The sequence below is a fragment of the Dromaius novaehollandiae genome, chromosome 12, assembly GCF_036370855.1.
Source record: "Dromaius novaehollandiae isolate bDroNov1 chromosome 12, bDroNov1.hap1, whole genome shotgun sequence".
NCBI lineage: Eukaryota > Metazoa > Chordata > Aves > Casuariiformes > Dromaiidae > Dromaius > Dromaius novaehollandiae.
In genome coordinates this window covers 7,471,683-7,488,268 of record NC_088109.1, presented here as the reverse complement: position 1 = coordinate 7,488,268, position 16,586 = coordinate 7,471,683, and the positions used below count along the sequence as shown (strand labels likewise).

The 16,586-nt window shown below is 39.7% G+C and overlaps 1 protein-coding gene and 1 long non-coding RNA gene across 6 annotated transcripts in view; one reads left to right on the top strand and one right to left on the bottom strand.

Moving 5' to 3' along the window:
• The window catches only part of LOC135329678 (uncharacterized), a 61,663-nt gene extending 59,577 nt beyond the window's left edge, over positions 1-2,086 (bottom strand). For both annotated transcript variants that reach the window (XR_010391218.1, XR_010391219.1), the window contains exon 1: positions 1,947-2,086. This is a non-coding gene — a long non-coding RNA (uncharacterized LOC135329678). The remainder of the gene's footprint in view (positions 1-1,946) is intronic.
• The window catches only part of RAF1 (Raf-1 proto-oncogene, serine/threonine kinase), an 81,754-nt gene that overhangs the window by 33,286 nt on the left and 31,882 nt on the right, over positions 1-16,586 (top strand). For 2 of the 4 annotated variants that reach the window (XM_064518839.1, XM_064518838.1), the window contains exons 1-2: positions 1,562-1,738; positions 12,017-12,072. The gene's annotated coding sequence lies outside the window, so the exon portion shown is untranslated. Of the gene's footprint in view, positions 1-1,561; positions 1,739-11,266; positions 11,387-12,016; positions 12,073-16,586 lie in introns of those variants that run through there. The other 2 variants (XM_026099524.2, XM_026099525.2) reach the window with 2 other exon arrangements.

Below are 16,586 nucleotides of genomic sequence, written 5' to 3'. Positions count from 1 at the left end.
TTGAGAGAAAAGCTACTCTATGAAAATTTGAAGAGTGTTCACATTCGTAAATCTTGTCCTCCATAGATACCATCTTGGTCTTGCACTTTTTGGTAGGCCTGAGCCCATGGCAATGGGGAGGAGAAAAATAAGAGCATAAGCACTTTTTTAAATATAAAAGTTTAGATCTGTATGTGGTTAGCCTTATTCTGGTACAGAAGTGCTACAAAAGTTTAGTTAGATCTTTCTCTTAGCAATATCCTCTGAATTGAAGGTGTTGTTACACTCAAATATGTGGGTAACTTCTAGAGTACACTGGAATAATGCACAAATACTGAATCACGATATTTTAGGGGCATGAGGATTTCTGTTCCAGGCTTCTAGGGCTCCTGGTTACCAACCCAATTTCAATCTGCTATTACTTAGCAACCACACCTCTTCCTGCAGGACAGCAGTAGCTGGAGCTTTTGTATGTTTACTCTTACTTGCTGCTTGGAGAGAAAAGCCCAACAGTACTGCTTTTTTCCTTGCCCTTGCTACGCCTCTATGAGGTTACTGTGACTTTAGCTGAACTCAAGCCTTGGTTTGTGTCAGAATAAGCCTTCCTCTTCTCTGTAGAGAAATCCCAAATAAGGCTGAGAGGATTTTGCTGGAGGCTCCTTTTAGAGAGGTGCTTATTTAATTACTAATTAATTTAACTTATACAACTGTAGACGTAAACGTGCCTGCTCTTTCAAGAAGCGTTCCAGCAGAAACGCTTCACTTTGCGATGGCTCTCCTTACGTGTTTTGCTTGGGGACCGCGAAGCAACTGACTGTCATTTACTTTGAAGCGGGTGTTTTCCAAGCCTGACCTAAAGCAGCCTGGTTTCAGGTGCCGCCGCGGGGCCTGGAGAGCGGTTTGGCCGGTCTCGGCAGGGGGCTGCGCGGAGCTCTGCGCCGGGGCTGCTGCGGGGCGGCTGCCCCCCGTCTCCTCCACGCAAGGAGGCTGCAGGCCGGGCTTTTTTTCCCTTCCAGGCACGCTCCGCCGCCCCGGCCGGCAGGGCCGCCCCCCTCGCCGTGAGGAAGGGGCGCTGCTCCCCCCGGTAAGAACTGCGCACTTCGCTCGGGGCGGGCAGGCAGCCGCCGCCCTGCCCGCGGAGCCCCGCTCCCTAACCGGCTGCCGAGGCGCTTGGTGTGGCGGATTACCTAGCGAGCGAGCGAGCCACCGCGTCCAGCCGCGCTCAGCCCCGCCGGCGCCGGGGGCCGCGGGGAAGTGGCGGGACGGCGCGGCCGCCGCTGAGGGACGCCGCCGCTCGGCTCCACGGGGCGACCGCGAGCGAAGCGCCTCGGCGCGGCGGCAACGCTCCTTCGCCGCCGCCGGGCTTCGGAGAAGGGGTGGGGGAGCAGAAGGGCGGAGGGAGCGCTTCTGCCCCCTCCCCCGCCAGCGGCTGGGTGAGGGCAAGCGGCGGCGCCTCGCTCGCGGCTCCCAAATGGCGGCGCGCAACGGGGGGGGGTAGGGGGGCGGTGGCGGGTTGGGGTAGGGGTAGGGCTTATCGATAGCTCTGCGCTCCGCGCTCAGGCCGAAAGGAGGGGATGAGGCGGACGGGGGGGGGAGAAGGAGAGACAGGCGAAAGGGAAGGAGCCGAGCGCCGACGGATCGATAGGCCGAGGATAAATGTCTCGCTGAGTGTGAGGCCGCCATTTTAGATGAGGAACGAAACGAACGGCGCCGAGCGAGACCCGGGCCCGGGGGGAGCCGCCGGGAGGGAGTGACACAGGTAGGGGCAGGACCGGGCTGGTGAGCGGCAGGGGACAAGGGAGGGGAGGGCTGCCTGCTCTGCCCTTTCTCCTCGGTGGCTGCGCCTGGAGCGGAGCCGGCTGCTCCCGGCGGTGGCTGAGCCCCGGGGACGCGGACCCGCCTCGGCTGCGAGGGCGGCCGCGCTCCCGCTGCCAGGGGCCGAGGCGGGGGGTCGGTGGGCTCCGTACCTGCGGGTCGCGGCTCGCTGCCGAGCCGTTTGCGGCCGCCTCGCCCACGGCGCGCTGCCTCTGCGGCGGGGCCGTCAGGGGGCTCCCGCCGCGGGGCGGCGGCGCGGCGGGGAAGGGGCCGGGGCGGGGGAGGGGAGGCGGCGGCGGCGCGGGAGACGCGAGCGGGGCGGGCGGCGCGGCGGCGGGTCAGGTGGAGGGGGAGGTGCGGCCCCCGCCCGCTGTCAGCGCCGCGGCCGCCCCGAGGGAGACGGCGGGGGACGCGACCCGCCCGCTGCTGCCGGGCGCCCCCCGTCCCGCTCGTCCCGGCGCTGGCGGCGGCTCTGCTGCCCCGCTGGCAGCCGCGGCCTCCTGCGCCGCCGGCGGGGCCTCGCTCGCCGTCCCCTCGCTTTGATCTGCCGTTTTCTGTATTGACCAACGGAAAATGTGTTTAAGTTGCACTGGCATAGCTGAATGCGGTCTCCCTAGGCGTGCTCCAGTTCGAGCTGCTTGCGTGATTTTCTTTTTTGTTTTTTTCGATTTAGGGTCAGTTTAAATAACACATTTTAAAACTGGAGTAAGTTGCTCTAGTTTACCGATTTCTCCTAAGCTGCCAGGACTTTGCCATGTAGACACGGTGTTATTGCAGAGCCAGTGCTCTGGGATTATGCTCTTCCTGGACTCGGCTTATCTACAGTCCAAATGTACACAAAAATAACCTGCTTTTACTAATAGCAACTCTTGTCCATTGTTCATCTTGCCTAGGTCAGACAAAATGATTTGTGGTCTTTTTTCTTTTTTGTTACCCTTTAAGTGACATCTGTAAGTACAGGGAGCTTACCTGGGACAACGAGACCTCAAAAACAGTCTTAAGGGGATTGCTACAGCAGGATGTGTATTGCAGAGGCAGTTGGGGGTTGTCATAGGTATGCACAGCAAGAAGGGAGTGTAATGGAGTAAACCTAAAATTCCCCCCAAACTCGAGCTAACTTGAAATACCTGAAAATAGTTTTGTGCAAAATTGTTCTTAAACTTTTCTCTTAGTTTTAAAATTTCTGAAAAAGCACCTCCAAATATTCCCTAATGGTTGACTGTATTGAGTAAAACCAGGATACAATGTAAGTGGACATGCTCATCCTTTAGGGCTTGTCAACAGTGTAGGTGCAGAAGAAGACTTGAACTGATGAATTTGAGTCTGAATTTCAAGCGGTTCAGTTAAATCTTTCTGTGGTCTCTCACTCAGAATGGAAGTGGCTTTAATTTAGTTTGTCTTAATGAGTATTTTCTGTAGGCAAACCCTAAGGGTACAATTTATCATAAAAATATGTGGATCTGTATTTATTTTCATGAGATGGATCAATATTTGACTGATCTGTTAACAATTCAAGATTATATTGCTTAAATCAGAAGAGGACTAGCTTACTTGAGTTGGAGTAGTGGTGCTTTCAAAAATCTGGAATTGTTTTTTGGGTGATTTGTTGCCATACTTAATATCTTCAGGACTGGACAACTTATTGTGCAACACTGCTGACTAACCTGCTTTGGAAGAAAATCTGAAAGTAGCAGAGAAAATGTGCTATTTTTTCCAAAGACGGTATAAAACTTTTTTTTTTTTCAGTTGATGCTTTTGATGTATACATACAATTTTCCGTTTTTATTTTTTTAACAACAACGGAGTCTATTCAAATTAAACGTGGATTTTATTGCTGTCTTAAGGCCTAAACTTACTACAACTTATTAAAATAACTCATATTTTATAAACCACAAACATGACCCACGGAAGTCATTGGTCAGCATTTCTTGGTATGCTAAATCAGCACTAGTTTCTTCTGGGAGATATACTCCCCTCCTCCCCCTGGTTTCTTTACTTGGCTCATTCACTGTTGAGAAACCGGGAGTTGAGGAAAAAACAAGTTTTCCTTGTTTTCAGTCTTTGAAAACAAATTAAATGTGTGATGATGACAGTTGTTGGTTCTAAAACTTTTTGCAGGAGATGGGAACCAGAAGCTCTTGATTGAAATTGCTATGCATAAATAAGTCTTTAATCAGTTAGTTTCAAATGCAAGAGTTGTGCTGATAAACTCACTTTTGTATTATGTATACAAATGTTTAAATTATTTTTATTTTCCTACTGAAGTTATGTGAGCAAATGAAGCTTAGTTTTATACAGATTTGTATTTGGGTCTCTGATCATCTCTACTGCAAACATACCATCTTTCCCTTCCATGGTACCTTCAGTCATTTCCTTTGCCACAGCTTTGTAATACCGCTAGTACCCCTGTCTCCTCTCTTCAATTTTGCCATACTTAAACACCCTCCAGCTCTTTTATGCTCCTCTTCTCCATCTCTTACCATGTTTCTTGCCTACCTTTTTGGCCTGCCAGGTAGACGAGGGGGAGGTTTTTGCCCAGGTTGGTTTAGTCACGTGGTGATCGGCTCTTGCAGCTGGCACACCAAAAGTTTGTGCTGTCCCTGCTGATGAAGAGGCAAGGAGACGATTCTTCCATACTCTGGCTTCTTCCTATTTCCATAGCCTGTGGGAATTTCATATCCTTGATGCCTTTACCTAGCTGTTTAGTTGAAATAAGCTAATGTGCCCAAGAGTTATTGGGAGGAGAGGGAGGAGGACATCTGGATGGCATGATCATTTAAGGTTAGTTTGCTTAGGAAACAAAGCTAATACATTTTGTGCAGTTTAGTTTCAGTAATTTCCATGAAAATGCAGCTTGAAAGGAAGGAATGATTGTGTTGTAAGAAATATGTTCATGGGCCATCTTCTAACTTAATTAAAATACAGAAATCTAAAGACTCTGAAACTGCATGAAGAGAAATATAAGTGAGCATTCTATTGTGTAAGTCAAAATTATCTTTATTGGAGAAAGTAACAAAAATAATCATTCAAGCATGATAATTTAAGCATGATTTAAGTTAGTGTTTTAGGTAAGTTTAATTTGTAAGTGAGCAGACATGTTTACAGCTTCATTGCAACAATTTGATACAATAATTGTTTATCCAAAAGCCTTATGTATTTTCTGTTATGAAATATATTTTCTATTTCTTCTGAATTAGAAATTTGTTATGTATTGAATATGGATGTGGAAACCTTCTGTCCGCTGAGTTGGAAGTTAGTTGGAAGAAAAGTTGATAATAGTAGGAAATTAGGTAAAAATGCTACCTTTATGATAAATTGACAAGGTGTTTTAGCAGTGAACAAGCATTGGCTCATTAATTTTGAGACAGTGTGAAGTACATGTATAATGCTTTGAATGGTTTTCTATATTGGTAATGTAGCTATGCATTTAGTGATGTTCCTATTCTGAACTTTCTGAAAAGAAAGTATTTTGGATAAAGTTCTATGAACAGTTAATTTTCAATGGTCTGTTGGTTCTTACTGCGTACACTGTCGTTTTGTAAATAACAGTTTTGCTTTGAAAAGCAGCTGACGCACGTTTACTCTTCTAGTGACTTGAATATTGTGTTTGTACTATAAATGTCATGTTTCACACAAAGTTGATTTTATTGCAGCAGTGCGCACTGACCTTTTACAGTTTAATATAATATGGTCATCTTGTGTACTGAAATGCTGCAGTGCATACAGTAAATGAGAATAAACAAAACGCTGTTCTTAAGTAATTTGTAAACGTATAAAGCATATTTGTGGCAGACTTTAGAGGTCAGAATTATAACAGATATTTAACAGAATGTTTACATAAGTGGGTATTCTTTTTCAGGCCTTTAGGTGACATAGTCAATGCAGTTGAATTTTATTTTTTCCAAAGTTTTTTGCTTCCTTGTGGAGAATGACATAAGGTTAAGATTATAAGGTAGAAAAGCTTTGGATTCCTATAGAACAATGCAATGGCAAATCCAGGTCACTGGATTTGTTTGCAGTTGCAGGTGTGTCTGTATTCTGCCATTTTTCCTATGCATGTTTTAAATGGATTCTGCGCACATGCATAAATGAAGCAGAGTTAAATCACAGCTGATCAGCTTTAACTATAGGCAAAAGAGTTCTTGAATTGCCTGTCAAGTAATGTGTGAATGTGGTGAGCGTGCAAGTGATCTTGCCTTGTTTTCTTTATGCATATCTGAAAACTCTGAAAATGGGACCCGTAGCTCCAGGTCTTCTGACGTAGACTGTTGTTGTTGTTCTCAGTTGCGTTGCTCTGCGGAATCGTTTCACTTGGTGTGTTGTGGTATTCTGCAGATGCTGTGCATGCTGTAATGCTGCCTGTTTTCTCTTACTACTATGTTATATTGTTTCATTTCAGATTTCAGCTTACCCTGCATACTTGCTATTGGTTTGACCCTAAAATACTTTATTTCTGAGAAACAGCTGACAAAAGGTGTTAATTAATATTGCATACCAATTGAAATACGTAGTATTGGTTAAGAGCAGTTGGGACATCTTGTGTATTTTTAGTTCATAGACTAGAGGGAGGTTGCTTCACTGACTTGCAGCTGGGTGTGGCATGGGGTTAACCATGTTAATTAAAGCTGGCTCAGAGGTTTAGACTTTAAAAATGGCTTGAAGCCCCCATTATATTCTTTTGTTACAAGAATTTTTTTCACTAGAGAACAAGCTGCAGTTCTGAAAATGAGTGTTGTAGGAACACCTTCTAGCTGGAGAGACTGGCAAGAGTGAGGTACAGGGTCGTGTGCTCTACTAGAAGAAATTTGCCTTTGTACATTTTCTAGGGCTAACAGCTTAAGTCTATATTGAGAAACTTCAATATATGACTAAACTGCCTTTTATATTTCTGTATTTTTTCTTTTATTTTGCTAATTGTTTGCTTTTAGTGAATGTCTCTGTCACCTCTATCAATAATTTGATATTCTTTTTGCATAGTCCACTTTCTTGTTTTATTTTCAACCATTTAAAAATGTGCATGTTATGTTTGCTCCAAGTCTGGTCACACCTTCAGCAATCTCCAGAAAGATCTTTTCAGTCTATCAGAGTACCACAAAAGGCACTGCTCTCTCTCCACTTCTCTCTTCCTATGTTTCCTTTCATCGCCCCCCACCACCTTCCTTCCAAATACTGTGACTGCTTGAAGGACAAATGGATGATCGGCCTTTTTGCTTTCTTCTAAAATGTTCTGTTTAGAGGAAACCCAGTATGATACTTTGCGTAAGAGTTTCTTGGTGAAACTGAAGGGAAGCATGGTGAAAAAGGTGAAGATACGCATACTGCTTTTCAGCTGCATGGAATTGTTGCAGGCATTACCTATGGAGGAACACAGGGATAGTTCTGCAAAGTAAGAGAACAAATGTAGGGAATACCATTAGACTGGAAGCTTCAATGGTGGCAGTGTTGCTGGGAAGAAAAAATACTAGTTAATAATACTCCTTTTTTATTTTGTAAATTCCCCATGTATTGCTACAAATATGCTACTTATTTTATTTGCTATGAAAATCATTTGGGAATAATGTATCTTTATAACTTTCATGTAAAAGAAAAAAACAGCAAGGGAGATTTTAATTCCAGTAGATGTTTAGAGGAAAGAGGCTGCTGCATCTAAACTAGCTTCCAGTTGAAAAGGTGTATTTTGATATACAGTAACAATTTAATTTTGTGTGGGGAGAGTTGTCTTTGTTCTAAGAACTCTTTTTCTTTCTTTTTTTTTTTTTTTAACATTTCACTGAAAGTTGATCACATTTGTGACAGGCTTGTAACTCCAACTTCAAATTCTATAAAATCTTCCTTAAAATTCCAGAGATTTAGCATTTACCTAGCAATTGTGAGGTCTGAGATTATCGTCAGCTAAGTGTTTCCCTTTTTAAAAATAATCTCTGGTAGAATTCGAATTCCTTCAGGTCTAATCTACTCCAGAAGACCATTAAGATACCTGCTTTTTTTTTTTTTTTTTTTTAATCGCTTCTTTATTTATTCTTGTAATTTTACAGATTTTTGTAGAACCTGTATTGTAAAATGCACATGTGGATTAAGCATGTCAAATGTGTCTGAACTCTTTCTGCTTCTGAACTTACTTCATACCTATGTATATGATTTTATACAAACTTAAAATACTGGACCATTGTGTGCAAATAAAAAACAAATATTTTTCATTGTGGCAGAACTTTCAAACTTAAGCAGTTCTAAATACATTGATGTTCATTCAGTTTTTCTGAGAATGAGGAAAAAGTGTAGTTAACTTTGTGCAAGCTAAGTGATATTATACCTTTTTATATGTTTCTTTCCCTACCTGTGCCCCCCACCCCAATAACTTTTGAAAGCTATTTCTGATTGATACCAATATGTAGGCATGAACAGGCAGAAACCTGTTTGTGGTGGCGTATATAAGGAGGATACTGGTTTCCCTTGAACCTAATTAGAAAGCTGAGCAATTTCAATCATCTGTAAGTCAAGCTACTGTCTATAAAGAGCATGAATTTCTTTTAGTGAAACAGTATTTCTGCTTGATCACTGATCTTAAGAGTTTTAAAAGTTCATACTGTGATTGATGTTACCTTTAGGTGGAAGCATGGGGAAAAAAATCTCACATTCAGCTGTGATAGAATGGCTGTTCTAAGGGTGGGTGGAACAGAGAGGGTGCAAATGCAGAATTTGGCCGAAGCAGGGGTTCATAGGAGGATGGCACGTGTGGAGCTGTGGGGAGAATTTAGTCGCCAACGTAGCTTCCAGTGTGTTACAGCCAGAAGAAACAAGAAAGTGTACAACCCTCTAAATTTATGCTGACATGTAACAAAAAATAAACCCTATTCTGAATTACATCATTCATTTGTGTTAAATGATTTAGAAGTGAGTATAAAGCTTACACAAGCAATAATAGCATGCTGAAACAGTGCTCATGTCGGAGTGATATGGTGGATTGATTTCGGCTGAAAGTGAGTTCCAAAGCTTACTCTTATTTTTCTCAAACCTTTTAAATTGCCTGTGTAACTTGCTCATTGGCAATCAAGAGGTTATAAAAAGGGAGCCAGCTGATGTTGCAATCTAAGCAGTGGCCATATAGTGGAAAGACTCTACTTTGGCATGTTCACTAGTGCTATTTTTACCTATTCCAGTAAGATCTCCCCTTGCGATGTTAAATTGCAAGACAGTACCTGGAATTATTTTGTTCTGTGGAAGAGCTGTATGCTTTGAAGAAAACTTTCAATAAAACTATCAAACAGATTGAGACTAAAAATATCTTATACCTGAAAATATATTATTTTCTTCTGTCACCATAAATAAAGTTGTTATTGCAGCTATAAGATTTTTCTCACTTTTGTTTGCATATTTTTTGTCTGGCAGAGTTTTTCAAATTTTGGTCTCCTTCCTACATTGAGTGTTTTTTTTCTGTCAATTTATCTTGTGAAGATTTAGCAGGGAGAATACTTTTAGGAGTTTAAATAGGCAATGTGATTTTAAAGAGAGCAAATTAACAGTGTAGCCCAGGAATAAGTGTGGTGGTGTTTGTTGTTGTTGTTTGTTCCTTTTTAAGCTCTAAAAAAAAAAACCTGATCGATGTTAATTTAATTTTAAGATAATCGTTCCTTCACATGCTAGAAAATGAATTTCTTACTGTTTCTGGGAATATATTTTCAGCACTGCCAGTGATAGTGCCATAGCAACCAAACTAACTGTAGTGCAAATGGGAGGATACAACAAGAATGCCTAATGCTATGGTACAGTTGTAGAAGTATCACATATGCAGATTTATGACTGTATGAATCATAGTCCTGAAATGTCTAACTTCTGTGATTATCTAATCTTAAATGCAGCATTGTCTAAATGTTTTTACTAGAACTATCAGCATTCAAAAAGTAACTTGGCAACACTGAAAGACAAACCTATGACTTTCCTTGTTTCAAGCTCTTCAGGCTGTTTTTTGGAGTTAGGTGTATATTTGTAGCAGAATTCTTATTTTTTTTTTATAAGCAATGATTTGACACTGAAATATGGTCAGTGATGGACTTGCATGTAAGTCAGTAGTTCCTTACCAGCCTTACAGAACACCTGCTTCCCTTGTGCCTTGTCTTGCACTGTGGAGCATCTCGGGTGGAAATCCTGCAAGTAGGCACACTTCCGCAACTATGAGTGGTTTTCTTCTCCCTTAGCTTTGCCATTGTCTTAGTTAAACAATTCTACTTCTCAGATTTAATTGAATCTCACATCTGCTATAACAGCTGATATTTTCGTCAGCTCACTTGCTTCTTAAACCCTCCTCGTTGCCAATTCTGTTAGTAAATGTTCTTACTGATTTTTCTTTTCCATGTATATCCATCAAGAAAACCGACAAAACACATGATTTCTACTCCTTTATGGCTATTCCGTAGGTACAGGCAGAAGTATTGCACCTGCTTCCTCTGCAACTCATCATTCTTGTTTTATGATATCCTTTCTCTTAATTTGTGTGTATGTTTCTTTGACTGATTTTACAACACAAATGTTTTAGCTTTTCAGTCTAGAAACTCCACCCCTCCCCATCAGTTTTTTCTCTCTCTTCTTTTTCATCTGAGGTCATCTGCCATACTGACTGGATTGATTTTATCCAGGTTTGTCACAGACAGTTTTCAGTTTGGCTTTCATCTCTTTTTTTTTTTTTCTGCAGGAATTGGTCTTTCCAAATCTGAGCTCTTACTTAAATTTGAGGATCATTTGAGGATCAGTTTGATCATCAATTTAAGGAACTGTATCCTCGTTCTTATCAGTTTGCTAATTGTCAACCTCACTATTTAAAAAAACAAAAATCAAGTCTCTCCTTATGGTGTTTTTGAGCTTCCCTGTTTTTCTCTGCTTCTGGCCCCCATGTGCTCTCTGGTCACAATACTTTCTATACCTTTTTTTCTAGGTGAGCTGTAAACAAATCCAGCTGTTGATTCTGTGTAGGTTATTTTCTAGATATTTTATATAAACATTTAAGAATACATAAACATATACATAAATATTATATAAATATAAAAATGTAAATAAATAAATATTTATTAATATTTATTAATATTTTTATAAATAATTTCTAACTATCCTAGATATGTCTTTGTCACTGACTAGTCTTCATGTTTTAGAACTAAAGAGCTCAGCTTTTTCTTTGGTGTGCAAAAGACAGCATTCCTTCCTTTCTCCCTAGTCTCCCTGCTTACATTTTTCCATGATGGAAACTATAATCACAATATTTTGTATGCTACATTCAGAAATGTTTGTTGAAGAGAATGTACAGTCCAGGCTGCAGGTGGGTTTAGTTTTAAAGTGACCAAGTGGCTCAAGGTAAAGATCCAAAAGCATTCTTCTATTTTCTTGTTTGTTTTGGGGAGTTCACTATTTTGGGTAAAATCATTGCAGCTTTATTTTTCTATGTGTCATACTGAGAAGAGAGGATGCTTCTAACCAAAAGTGAGCTAGCATTATAAGGTCTCTCAAAATATTTTCTGTGCTTTTTCTTGTACTGCATCTTTGCCTTCTCTAATCTTTTCTGCATGGGATTATTTTAGGAACTGCTAATCAAGATGGGAACTGTGGGGTAAGAAAGCATTTTTGCCATTTGCTTTCTAGTGAATATTTTTATATATTTGATTCATTAGCTGATCTGAGCTTCATATTTTTTAATTAAGACATCTTCAGATTCCTGAGGAATTATTCCTGCTATAGATAAAGCTTATATATAAAGATAGAGATGGCCTTCAAAGGTGTAGCTTTTTGCTTTTTTTTTTTTTTTTTAATCTAGGGTTTGTCGTAGAATTTGTGATTCAGAAAGGTGTTTGGCATGTGCCTAACCTTGAGTATGCAACTCTGAGAACAAAGCATTCAACCTTTGCTTAATTCTGACTTTATTGGAATTTTAGCTGTAAAAGATTCTTATGTTGTTTCATGAATAAGAATGAGATTGTTGAGTTGGGATAGCATTTGTTCGTTTTGGTTGTCATACAGTATGGTCTTACAAAGTGCATCTCGTTACACTGATACTTTGCTTAAGATGATGAAAGACCAAAAGGCTTTGAAAACTCCAAAGAGTAGAAAGAAGATAAATTAACTTTGACATTTACGTAATGCATGAAATAATTTGTTGATTATTAATTTGTTGCGCATGTATGTAAATTCTATGTCTATTAAAACCATATATATCTTCTGGTTTTTGTCTTGCATTCCACAGATGATGCACTTCATCCTTTTGTCATAGGACTTCAGTGACTCAAAGGAAGATTAAAGGTATAAGTAACTTCTTTTAACTTTCCTCCTTCCCTTCCCTTCTACTTTGCCCCATACTTTCTTCCAAGCTCTTTGGGCCTTCCCTGGTGGAAGGCAGGTTAATCACAATTAAATGCAGTGCTTCTATTCCTTGACTACTGAAGAAATCTGCTTTTTGTTCTTTGAAAAATTTCACAAAACTGATATGCATACAGTTGTTTCAGTGTTTGCTTTATCAGAAGTGTGTATTTACCTTAAATTCTTACTTTAGTCTGTCTCCTTGGATATTTAGTTTGCGGAAGGAAAGCCCTTCCTCAGTTAAGATGTGTAGATCTTGGTATTTGCCTGTCTTCTCCAAATAGTATTTGCGTTTCCACACAGATACAGATTTGTTGTGAATAATCCAGACCTAACGTAAATCTTAGCTGCAGCATTATCTTATGAGTGGTTGTTGATTTTCCTGAAGTTAGTCCTCTGAAACAAAAAATGTGTTGTGAGGGCTTGCCCTTCTAAAGAGATTTTGAAATAAATCCCTGCAAACTCATTTATAGAGTTAGTGCTTTGTTTAAAAAGAAAAAGAAAAAAGAAACCACCCAAACCAGAGCTGTAATCAGTGGAAATATTTAATAAGATACTGTAAGAGAGAGTTTGTTTGCTAGGACAAAGAGAGTTAAACTGGAAAATGATTTCTCTTTGCAGGCCATCAGGGCAATAAATGCTTAACATATGATAAGTAATTTTGATTTTGTACAATCTGTAACTTCTAATTAAATACAGTTTATATTTGCTATTTTATGCAGGCTTCTCTGCAAGTGGGAAACAATGAAGTAAAGTTAGAACTATCCATATAGTTTGTAACTAAAATACTCAGGTATTGTCTTGTTAGGTTTGGTTTATATTGGAGAAACTTATCGTGAGCTATTCCTAGGTGCATTTATTGGTTATAAAATATGGGTTGTTGGTATGTAAGCTTGGTGTGTGGTGGTGTCCTTAGTGTTACTTCATTTACTGTGTGCAACTGAGAGAAGACAGAGCCAGTATTTCTTTGTGCTGAGATTCTCAGTCACTTTTGTCCAGTATTTGAGAAATTGAGTGGGAAGGGCATTTGGTGGATTGCTGACACTTGAGTAACTTTTTCATCCTTGCTGTAAATTGGATGAGTTCCAGGCAATTCTAAGCACAATTTGGGGCTTTAATACATACTTGAAACAATTCAAGCATGTGCAAGTTCAGAATGCAAATAGGCACATGTCTGAAAATGTATGTACAGTTAATAAAGATTTGTGTGTTGGGGGAGGGAAATACTGTCCTAAGTCTGTGTTGCCTGTGTAATGTAAATACAGGTGTAATCTCATAGCCCCACTTCTGCCGTGCAAGGCCCTTCTCTGAAAATCTGTCCATTTTTCTGAAACTTTCTCTGGAGGACTTGCATGTGAAGAAGTTAACATTATTGTGTTGATTCTGTACCCCTTTTTTTAGGTACTAGAGGAGTTGTCAGTGCTCCTGTTTCTCTAATGGAGGAAGTAATTCAGATTTTATAGGGAAATTTACTGAGCTTCAGGTTTGAAGTTAAGAGAATTATTTCACAGATGTTAAACTTTGCTTTATGGTTTCTTGGCTGATCTCAGAGCATCAATATGGGCAGTCTCCAGCCTGATGCTGGAATTACTCCTGTGGAAAGGAGAGAACAAACAGATCTAAGCAACTGTTGGTTAGAAAAAGTAGCCTTGGGGCCACGCTAGCTGATGGGAGGAAAGGCACAGAGCAGTAAAAGATGGAGATATTTTTGGTGACAAATACCTACTAATCAGAGCCCAAAATACAGTTTAGAAACAGAACCTTCTTCAGAAATGTGGATTCACAATCTTTTTGTAGAACTCCAGTCTCACCATTGCTATACAGGCACAGTATGCTGCTTCTTGATTCTGTAACTTACTCCATAGGAAATGCATGCCTGATGCTTTTCTTTCTTTCTTTCTTTTTTTTTTTTTAATTACACTTCCAGAGGTGCAAAATAATGTTTAAAAGTCTTTGGGGTTCAAAGTCACTTTTTCTGTATTTCTCAGAAAAAAATAAGTTGGACATGTAGACCTATGAAATTGGAGTAATATGACTTGGTTTATGCTTACAGAAGTTTTAACCTTAAAGTTAATTTTAGAAACATACAAAAAAGTATTAATCTTACACAAGGTTAGTTACTGAAAGTGTGTTAGCCTGAAACTTGTATTCCTGCTGCCCTCCTTACTGTTAACACTGCTGGTAAAAGGCACAGAGACCAATTATTGGAAAAATAAATTGTGAATTCAACATTCTTCCCTCTCCCCGCCTCCCAAGTACCTTTAAGTTGTAGTAGCAACATAATGGCTGAAATAGTGACTAAGATAGAAATGGTCAAAGAAATAAGACAAAAAGGTGAGAGAAGATATTTACAAGATCAAAAGAACAGAGGCAGAAAGTATGTATGCTATCCTTCTGTATTCCTTTCCAACAATAAGGAGTTAGCTTAAGCAGATACCAGCTTTCTGGCTAATAGTCAGTGTTGATATAGTCAGGACTGGACCCTTAGTCCTGAGGAAATTGCAATTACCGATAATAAAATATTACTGAAAGTATTGTATGTATTTGCCTTTTTTTCCCCCCAGTTAGTTTTTTTGGGGGGAGGGAGGGGGTGTTGGCATGGATTCCTTTAAATGAAGGAAGCTAGAAGGAAAAAGTCCAACCTTGTAAGTATAAGAGATATGCTGGGTTGTTAGACTAATACTGGCTCTTGCGCTGCATTTATGTTTACATGGATCTTGGCTTGCTTTATTAGTATCGGAATGGGTCCGTATTTATCTTATACTGCTATGTAAAGTTGTATGTAAAGCTACTTTTAAAAAAACTTGCCAGATGTCACAATAGATTTGTCTGGTGCATTCCCCTCAGCCTCAGACAACTGCTCATCTGTGCAATATTGAATTAGTCAAAAATTACTATATGAGAGAGGAGCTGAGAAAGACCACAGTTGCATATATTAGTGATTTTTTTTTCTATTGCCTCAGTTGAAAGCTCTTACAGAAAACTTAAAAAGCTCACGTCTAACAAAAGTGTTCATTTTGTTTGGATAGATTCCGTGTTTATTTTTCCATTGTTTTGCATTTGTTTGTATATCTGAATAAACATGAATGTGACTTTTCATCCAGATGAAAATGACACGTAGTGATTGTATGTTGGGAGAGGGAACTGCATTTATGTCTACTTAATAGCTTTTGGTTAACTATTTTCAGAAATAATGGAAAGGGCGAGACACCTAAATTTTGCACTCTGAAAGGATTTTGGCTTTGTATCCTATGAACTTTCAGACTTCTTCATTACCAGTTTCTACACTACTTGGGGTAGTAGATTAAAATTTTTAACAGTTCAGCCTAAACATTTGCTTTTTGTTAGTAAGGGAAGAATATAAAGCAACTTACAGTATCTTTTGGATTTGTTTCATCCTTGGTAGTACACTGAATTTTTATTTTGACTTTCTGCTAATGGAATGCAGCTAGCTACTGATTTCTCCAGCTTTCCTCATTACAGGGTATTGTTCCATTCTTTCTGTTCTCCCAGCATGATTACTGTATGCAGCTAGATTCTTCAGCTAGGTCTTCGGTTTCTAATAAGTTTAATTAAGATTAACAAAAAAAATGCAGAAAATTTGATTCAAGATACTGCACTATCTGTGCATGACACTTGGGGGAAGGCCAGAAGTACATGTTTCTTACATTTCTATGTTAATTTTATTTGACACTGTCTTTTACTATAATTATTTATTAAAAAGTGGGATGATATAAATGCGAATTTCACAGTAATTAAACCACAGTTTCTCTTTCAGTGTTGGTTGTGTTTGGATTGAGAGTTAAATTTTTCCAATGGCATTGCTTGTGGAGTGTGTTGGCAAATCTTAGATAATAACAGATTTGCTGCTCTGCAATGTCTACTTTGATGAATAAAAAGAAATGAATTTCCTGAGTGTATTACACCTTAGAGTCTCTATCATCAGGCAGATAGATTTTTCACCTCACCTGGCTTGGGATTATTTAGTGGATAATCTCCTCTAGGAATTTGTTAGGCACGCACATTGCATAGCCATCTTGTGCATCCAGTTTTAATGCATGTACAAATGGCTGATAATGATAATCTGTAATCTATGCACGAAGTTGGTTACAAGTGCAATCTTAGATATAGTATGCAGTATACTTGCAGGAGGTGGAGGAACGACTAGTATGAGATACTTCTGCTCAATTTGAGTTGTTTAAAATGAAGGAAATTGATAACACTTTGTAAGCAGAACTGAACCTAAAAGGGGCCAGGTGTGCTCATACTTTTTCTTTTTTCTTTTTTTCCCCCCCATCATTTTCTTTTAAGATATTTCTTCAGTGCTGCTGTTGCAATTTTTCAGTTGTACACAGGCTATTTCTAGTAATTCTTATGGAAGAGAGGAGTTGTGTAAGAAAAATTTAAAAACAAAAGTGATATGAAAACAATTCAGCTGGCAATGAATTATTTGAACA